Here is a 9,635-nt window from a genome sequence, read left to right as displayed (position 1 = left end):
GCCATGAGAGAAGCTTTACATTGGGTGTCCACAAAATTTATCTTTCCACTTTCTGAATGCAAACTGTTTCCTAATGATCCAAACTCAGTGCCACCATAACTGGGTACAAAGCAATTGTATTCCATGAATTTCTGTCCCCTCATCTTTGTGTAGTGCCAGTTTGTCGGAACCCAGGACTCTCCTTTGGGTGTCCTGGATGGCCAGAGCCGCTGGCAGGGGGCTCTGGGACCCTGGCATGCAGCCAAAGACACACGTGGGGTTTTGATCTTAGCCCGTGGAGCAAGTTACTAACTCTGTATGAAGAATTACAAGCCACACACACACAAGTTTAGATAGTATAGTAGAAGTAGTCACGAAGTAAAGGGTAGGATTTCTGAGTGCTGTACAGGGGGTTTTAAGCCTTGTACTCAGGGGTCCAAGTTTTGTACATGGGGGTCAGGAGTTCTAAGATGGAGGGATTTGGGTGTGCCCTGTCCTCTTTCTTTCTCCTTCCTAGCCTCCATGTCTTTGGTGATGTTGGCACTTACAGATTGGTTTGGAGTAGAAAGTCACCATTCAATATAGATAGTAGGCATTGGGGGGAAAGTATAAACATGTAGTACGTAATATATGATATAAAAGATAGCACCAACCCCCTGGGAGGGCAGAGTGCCTTTGTCTGAGCTGCTGAACGGGCCACAGCAGTTCAGGAGAAGAATCTTGTAGATAACCAACAATAAACAACCTTGAGAACAGACAACAGAAGACTACTGAGTCTTTCTTCGAAGGCACGGGCTGGAGGAGGGACTTTTCCATCTTTCGGGGTCATCCCAATCCGGGGGTGAAACCCCACACCAGTTTTTCTCACAAAACAGAAAACTAAAATAACTGCTGAGATTTGAGCTTTTGGAAAGGAAGCTTACTGTGCAGTTCACACGAGTCTACTCTTCTCTTTGTCTCCTCATTTCCTTTTAATGACACCTACATCTCTCTGTCCTCCACACCTCCCTCTCACCTCCTTCTGTTAAACATCCTCATCTCCACTTCTGCCATCAATCACGTTCTACTGTCTACCAGTCTTTCTCTTTCCCTCAGTCCCCTAAGGGACTGTGAATCCCCATGTTTGTGAATACCATGTCAAAAAGAAGCCCAAAACAAACCAGTGGCACCTAACTTGTAATTTTGAAAACCTCCCTAGTAACCTCTTGATAGAAAGGGAAGTTTTGGTCACAGAAATGTTGAATTCTATTAGAGAGTAGGGGAAAAGAGGGGGAGATGAAAAGCATGGTTTAAATGGTTGTTTGTTGGTTCAAACTGAAAAACATACACAAGGAGATCTTCTCTTTGAGTTCTTTGTCCAAAGCTCAAACAGGAGTTTTCTTTAAGAAATGGTGCATAACTTTATGGAGAGATGCAGCCAAGCCACTGTGCTGTTGGGGCCTCACTGTCTGCTAGGTGTCCCCCTGTAGTTCCATCACAAGTAGGTCTGCTATGGTCCTCTCCTGTTCCTCTCCTGTCGCTCCCTCAGGCTGTCAAAGCTGGAGCACGAACACCCACGGCAGCAGTCTGGGAGCACTGGTTTGGGCTCCACAGGCTGGCACAGCAGCTGCCACTGGCGTGGGATCATCTGACATTTAAAGGGCTGGGGGCCTCAGGCACTGAGCACATGTTCTTGCTGGCCAAAGGAAACCATCCTGCTGGCCAGGATGTATCTTACTAATCTCCTTTTAACAAATTTATGGATAGCAATCTTCTGGAGGTTTTCACTAGATTCATCTATTAACTTGTGAAGCTATCCATTTTAATGCAAGAATCCTGATTACATTAAGATTTTCATGTAGGTGCATCAGATGATATCTGAATGACTCAGCATCTTTTAACACAGTCATTCATCATGAATGCCCCAATGACATAACTGGTGCTGTCGTTTCTCCTGTTCAGAAATGGAGAATTAAGAGTAGAAGGTTAAATTTGTTGCCTGATTTAATCACCCATAGGAAGTTTCTGACAGGGCCTGAAGGAAGAGACAGCTCTCTGAATTGCTCTGTCACCTCTTTCATGAATACATTCTGATTTCTTAGAAAAAAGGCACAGGCAAACTTCATGAAAGTAAAAATAAAATGGTACTTTTTAAAAAAAAAGTACGGAGAATAATTGTTTCAGATAATGATAACAAAGGGGAAAGGGTCTGAGCCTAACTATGAGTGCATATTTGGAGTGAAAACCAACATTAAAAAAAAAAAGACTGATAATATATTTCAAGTATGTGTCTGTAGTGTCTATAGGTATCAATGTGCTGGTATGTAAGACCTCTCCAATATCAGACATTGTAGATTCTGATTTGGGTCACTCACTCGTTCTGAGTGACCTGAGCTTGCTTATGAGAAGATTTTTTTTTTTGGCAGGGCAGGGTAGGAAGACAGGCAGGGCTGTTGTTTTGGGTATTCCTGACTCCTGTCCTGATGTTCCCCTAACCTCCTTACAGGCTATTGCCCTTCAGAACAGTTGTGGTCTTGTAAAAATCATCCTTGCTCTATTTGGGAAGGAGAACCATGTATCTAAGGCTCCCATACAAAAAGCCCATACAGGAGTTTACTGAAGGTTTGGTACCTGCGAGGTCCACCTTGAGGTATATTTGCATATAAATGCCACATTTAAAGCCAAAACCCAGCAAAAAATATTCTCATCTTGAAACTCAGTCCTGACAAGCTTCAAACTTTTGAGTGAGATTCCTAATGCTGGCACAAATAGCTCATGAGCCCAGTTCTTTGTTGGAAGACCAACTCCACAGCCCTCCTGCCTAAACCTCAGTAAGCATCTCTGAAGAAACAAAGGTGGTGGAATAGATCTTGATGCTATTCCTGAAGGGCAGATGAGCAGTTTCTAAAGGAGCTGTGTCATGACGTTTAAGATCAGTTACCTGCGTCCTTTAGTGGCGCTCCTTGCTAGCCATGGATGCATTCTGCAGTTCAGAAAGAAGTTACTACGGATGGACTTAGGCATACACATGGAGCAAGGTACAGAGTTCACACATAGGCACAGTATACAGGCATGCCTGCTGTTCCAAAAGTTCTGTCACTTGACCCACACAGAATATTTTTAAACTTTAGTTTTTGGCTGATAAGTATTTCAATTTTGGTTTTTTGCTGAGAGAACCTCTTTTTTTTAATTTTATTTTTCAGCAGGAAGGCAAATCATCTTTGAATACTGCCAAATATAACAAACATCTACAGATGGGTTGGTCTGCAGCTGGAGGCTTTAACTTCGTAGTATTTATTTGAAATATCAAAGCCAGCAGAGCAAGGCTAAAACATAGTGGGCACAATTCACAGTGTTTTGGCTCTTGAGCAAATAGCAGTTGAACTTAGAGGTTGGGGTTTTTTTCTTGCTGAAATGGAATTTATGCAGATGTGCTTTGCACTAAATTCATTAACAATTACATCCTGGTGCGGTTTTCACATTTTTGTAAGGGATCTGCATAAGCACTAATTAGATCTAAAACAATGTTACTGTGCAAATTACAGTGCTGATTGTTCAAGTCGCCTTACATTCTGCATCTGCTTTGCGACGATGATAACATAGGTGCACGCAGTACAAATGCCAGCTTTTTATATTCAGTAGGACTATTTATTTAAAAGACAGCATTGAACAGATAATGCTGCAGTTTAAATATCTCAGAGATGCTTTTAGGTAATATTGTAAAGTAAAATAAATACTAATGCTAATAAGTTGCATAAACTAATTGCCATTTCATTAGTCATGAGTGATCTTCTCTGAGGCAAATCCACATTCCATTTGGCAACAAGTACCAACTGGGTATAGCTAAATGAAAGAAGTGCTTTGCAAAGACTGCATTTGTACTTGAATGGGGGGAGGACAAGAATGAACATCTCAGTTCCACTGCTTCAAACCTAGGAAGTGAAATCTCTGACTCGCTTATTCAACTTTGCTTCCCGATAACACGGGGCAGTGAAAGTTTACCAGGAATGCGATCTATTTTTAAGGAAACATTAGCACTTCAGTACGTTTGTCCCCACTCCACCCGTAACACCCCCAAGTGTGATAAGGCAGCATTAAGCTTTAAAGCCACTTCAAAGAAAAAACTTTAAATTCAGTCATTATGCTGCTCTCTTTATTAATTTTAGTTGAAGCTGAAAAAGTGGTACGATAGGATGGGATTTGAGGTGTCATGATGACATTCATGTATGCAATGATTGTGATACTGCCTAGACAAAATCACTTTCAGGAGGAGTCATCTAGGGTTGTGCATGCATTGGAAGGGGCAGCGGTTGGATCACCATCCCTGCAGGTATTTAAAAGTTGTGTGGCTATGGCACTTAGGGACATGGTTTAGTGGTGGAGCTGGCAGCGTTGGGTTGGGCTGATGTTTGGTCTCATTGACCTTAAGGGTCCTTTTCCAACCTCAGTGATTCTGTGATTCTGTCATAAAGATCTAGCTTCCCAGGCAGCTATAGCTTCCCTGAGAGTACCAACCAAGCAAACAGATGTGTCAGCAGTGTCCTGGTATGCCTGTCTCTCCCAGCCTTCCTCGCAGGTGGAAGCAGTGCCACGAGACCAGCACACGTGTGTGAACTCAAAGGCATTATACTCACATTCACTGCCCTGATCATAATTTTCTGCAACAGCAAGAGTTCTTCCCTGATCAGTTTAAGCCTTTGGGAGGGGCAGGGTAATCTGCAAGAAATTTCCCAGTTCATGTCCTGTATAAAAGAATCCAGGAAGAAGCCATGATTTAGGAGAAGCAAGGGTTTCCCAGTACAGCTACTAGAGCATGAAGGATGTCTCTTTTTACCAGGTTTTCTACAGCTCTGAAGGGAAAACAGGGTGAGTGAAAAACATGAGGTTTTACCTTTTATAGTAAATACTGGAGAGATGTGAGCAGACCAAGACAATTACCAGAGGGACTTAGGCAGGAGCTGTGCCTTACCCTGGGAGATCCACAGGCTAGAAGTGGAAGTCACACATCTGCTGATGCCTAACAATTTTCCTGGTTCCCTGCATGTTCCTACTTGTGCTTGAGCATTTCTGTCCATCTACCCATTCTAGCATTTCTTGAACGAAAAATTTAATTTTCTACTAACTTGGAGATTTATGCACTTCATGTCAGGAATAACAAAGTAGAATGGGACCCTTCTGCCTGGAAAAAAAAAAAAGGGAGATTACAAGAGTAAAGGAAAAAAATGGTATAAACAGAGTGAATATGGATGTATTGTTTATAGTATCTTTTGAAACAAGACTACACTGTTACATGGCAGGTCAAAAATACATGAGAGAAGATTCCCCACCTTGACACATAGCATGTGGTTTAGCTAGAGATGGTCTGCTGCAGGAAAGTTTATGCAGGCTTAAGAAGAAACTGAACAAAATAATAGAAGAAAAAATCCACTGAAGACTCCAAGATACCACCTTTGGCTCAGAAGATCATTGAGTTGTAAATTGCTGGAGGCTGAGTGACTGTTACAGGGGGATGTCTCACTGCCTGCCTCTTTTGCTCTTATAGGCTTCCCACAACAAACTTTGGTCACTGCTCATCACAGAATATTTATTGAGATGGACACTTGATCTGATACAGCACGGCTCTTCTCACGTCCATCACACCCTCTGTCAACCACTGAATTTCAAATATTTACAGCGTGTGGTGATTCCTGTCCCACCTCCCCAGACACATACTTTAGGCCTAAAAAACAGACATTGTGTTGAACATCCTGTGGAGATAAATTCATGCAGCCTATTCCAAATACTTCTGCAAGATCTACATTGCTCAGCAGCTATTCTCTGCTTTGTTTCCCCTATGGAAATGGCAAGACGTGATGTCCTGCCTGTCCTGGACCCCAAGTTGGGCAGGTCTATGGACCACAGGTCTAATGAAGAGGCTTAAGGGGAGTACCTCCCTCTTTATTGATTAGAAAATTTGGGGAGATATTTTTATCAAATTAAAATTAGTATAAATGGATAGCCCTCTGTCTTATATTTAGAACTGCCTTTAATGCCTGGATCCTGTAGACTTTCATGAGCAGGGCTATCAACATGCCTAATCTCCTTGGGTTCAGGCCCTGCAATCACATCCAAATCTTATATGTATTTTTACATAAAAGTAGTTGGAGTAATATTAAAAATAAAATTATATATGGGACTCTGCTTAAATGGCAGGCACTTTTCTGCTTATTTTATAAAAATGCAGTAGTCTTCTAAATTTAATTAAGCCAGTCTGAGGACATGATGAAAGGGTTCTTTAACATAAAAGACTTTGAAGTTTCTAGAAAAGAGCGAGGTATATAACTCTGAATAAGGGAATCCCATAAGATTTTTCTGTGCTGAAATTAAAGTGCAAGCTCTTACCTCAAGGATGCTATTTCCATCATCTCCAGGGTATTATTAGCTTTCGCAGCACATGCTGCTGTGAGTTACACAGCATTTCCCACACAGGCCGAAAGGACAGAGAAAGAAAGAAAGGAAGAGGATGCAAATAATCCATAGGAATATGTTGGTGTAAAGGCTGAGGTTACGTGCATCACGGTCTCTCTACCCATGCACTGGAAGACATTTTTACTGTGTGGTCTCACCTCCTACCTTAAACACAGGCCAGCTATTCTTTCCTTCATTTCACAATTCACACTAGGTCAGCTCTAGCAGGGAGATAAATTCTGGTTTCTCACATGTCACATTTAGCCACTTTTTCAAGTTCTGAGATTCCAGCAGCTGCTTTCTTTTAATCAAGCAGATACTCAGGAGTCTGATTTCTCCAGTACGTTATTGATGCATTGCCAAATACTTGAGGAATCTATCACTTAATTCTCTGTCAGATCCTCTTCAGTAGCTGCCCTACATAAAATACATTAGTTGCTTCCCTAAGTAGTATTTATCTGATAAGGTAACTGAAAGTTTGCGGTTTAAATCTGCATGATGACATGTGCTCTTGTCTTCTTTTTGGTTTTCCTATTTTAAACCCTCCTGCTTACATAATGAAATTGCATCCTTCACACAATTTTTGGTACTAACCCCATGCAAATCTATGGGTTTGGCTCGCTGGGGAGGAGAGCTGAAGCTGCTGGCAGTTTGGTCTTTTGTCATACGTTCTGATTGCTGGTATCACACCTTGACAAACCTGGAAGGTGAGAAGCAGATTCTTCCCTACTGCATGGGGCACATTTATGCTCCAAGACTCCCACAGTTGCTCATGACTTGCCTTATGCAAAACTTACCGATTTCTGGGGGATCATCCTAGCTCAAGAAATCTTGAGACCTAATTATTGTAACGGCATTGGGGTGCTTTCACCGACTCCCTGGAAAAATCCAGTTATTATAACCATCAAGCAGCAACAGCGTGCACATATTGCAAGGTGGCAGAGCTCTTGTGTCATGAATGTAATACAGAAACATTTGCCTCCAGCTCAGACACATTCTGTCAGAGCATCCTCGACGCATCTCTCCCGAGGAGTCAGATCTGACACTTGGGATGGCTGGCTGTCTACTCATCCACCCACTTCTTCTCAGGGTTTCTCTTTGCCTAGCAGGAGTGGGTACAGAGTTCACCGAGAACCCTGAAAGTAGGCTATTAAGTGACCTAGATTATTGCGGGGGGTGCTATTTCTGTGCTTCCCGGCCTATGTGCTTATGTTAGTCCCTTTGTCTCCAGGGCAGTCTCTACCTAGCAGGAAATCTGGTAGGGCAGTGGAAGATGTGTTAGGGACAGCAGTCTGTCTGGAGAGAGAAGATAATGGTGAATAAAAATAATGGACCTGAGAAATAACTGAAATACAAAAAATGCGGTTGAAATCCAATCCTTTCTTATGTTTGTGGCTTAACATGTGTCAGTTGGCACATTAACAGTAGCATATGGGTTGCTCTGATGTGAGTTACTGCATACAGTATGTTATGTTCAGGTCTAAGATGTGTAATTCTTTTGGATTAGTGTTGGCAGATTTCAGTGTGCAGCGTACAGTAAATGTTCATAAATTAAATATATTTATAAGCTTTTCTGTGGAGCTCATTGCTGCCTGATCTGAGAACCTCCCAAGCAGCTCTGCAGAGCACAGCACTGGTAACTGGAGCCTCCTTTACCAAGGTCAGGGGTGCAACAGGGTGTCTGCTGAGGGCAGAGCCTAGATCACATCCTGAGTCCTAGCCCATGACTGGATCTTTCTTCTTGAGATTCCAGTAGGGAAACACCCATGTCACTGAAGAACACACAGGTTTGCTGGTGAGCTGGTGGCAGGTAATGCAGACAACGCTTTCCAGCATGTCCCTTCTCTTTGCACAACAATTGAAGCAGAGTACCTTCCAGATCATTTCTTTGCAGGTCACCTTGCCATTCCCACAAAACCCAGTCTGGACGCATAGGATGCTGTCTGAGACTGTTAACTTCTATGGAGCATATAAACAAATTATCACATTCCACATGAGCTCTGTCCAGCTGGAGAGGAATCATTGTTTCTCCAGAAGTGGGGTGACCAGGCTAGGTCTTGCTTCCTGGCTCCCACCTCAGTGAGGGTTGGCAGGTGGCAGAGTGAGGGTGCAGTCACCCACCCTGGCTGAGTAAGGTCTTGAAGAAAGAAAATGCAATGTTCCATCACCTAATGTTTTTAAAATAAAGAAACAGGAGTAAATTCTGTATTTCTTTAGAGCTGATTTCAGTAGAGTTTCTTTGTTCCTTCCTTTCCCTGAAATTATTAGTAGCCCCATGTTCTCGGCGAAGTGGGAAAGTTCTGGCTGTGGTCGGTTCCCAGAGGTCTTTGTCCATCATCAGGAGAACAAAATCCTTAGCAGAGAATATCTTGAATGCATGACACTATTGCTCAGCCTTGAGAAATGCTTGTTCATTGGGTTGGGGCAAGGAATAATTTTTAGAGATGTGCTCAATGTTTTTTCAGCCTCTTGCTAAAATCGGTCAATTTGACTTTTGCGCTTAAAAAAAGGATTGTAAAGTTGGCTGCTAGTAAAGACTGACACACGAGAAACCTCTGCATCATGGTATTTCTACCATTTTATGATGACTAGAGACAAAATAAGACCAACCAGTGGAAAAAAGGCTGAAAATAATTTTTGTTAGCAAGAAAATACAATCTAATAATGAACAGCAACCACACAAATCTGCACCAAAAAAATCAAGCATTTTGTTCTGGCTCTGGGCCAGAGTTCAGCCTCTCCACTAAGAGCTGCCCTGATGGACACGAGCCCCCTGGTCATACAGAAAACCTGGAAGATGTCCCCACCTGTCCTGGAGCCAGGTGCCTAACCCCAGGGCAGTGCCAGTGTCTGAGGAGAGTAAGCAAAGAGAGAAATCGGTAAATCTCCCACTTGGGCTGCTGGGCACTGCTGTACTCAGGGGCTGCGAGCAGCCTCACCTCCTGAGCGTGGCCCAGCTGAGGCTGCGGTTGATCTGGCGTACGCCCATTTCCACAATCCTCAGGACTCAGAGCAACGTAGCATTCAGCCCTCCCTCTGCATCCTCAGCTGCACCTAGCGAGCAAGGACAGCCCTGTGGCAGCTGTGGTAAGCACACAAAACAAAAATAAGGAAAAAAAACCAAAAACCATCCAATAAATCAGTTTTTGAAAATGTGCTGTGTAACCAATATTGTCAGGACTGATTTAAATCCTGTCCGTCAGGTATGAAGATGGCAGTGGATAAGGTTG

The sequence above is a fragment of the Motacilla alba genome, chromosome 3, assembly GCF_015832195.1.
Source record: "Motacilla alba alba isolate MOTALB_02 chromosome 3, Motacilla_alba_V1.0_pri, whole genome shotgun sequence".
NCBI lineage: Eukaryota > Metazoa > Chordata > Aves > Passeriformes > Motacillidae > Motacilla > Motacilla alba.
This window is presented reverse-complemented; position numbering follows the sequence as displayed.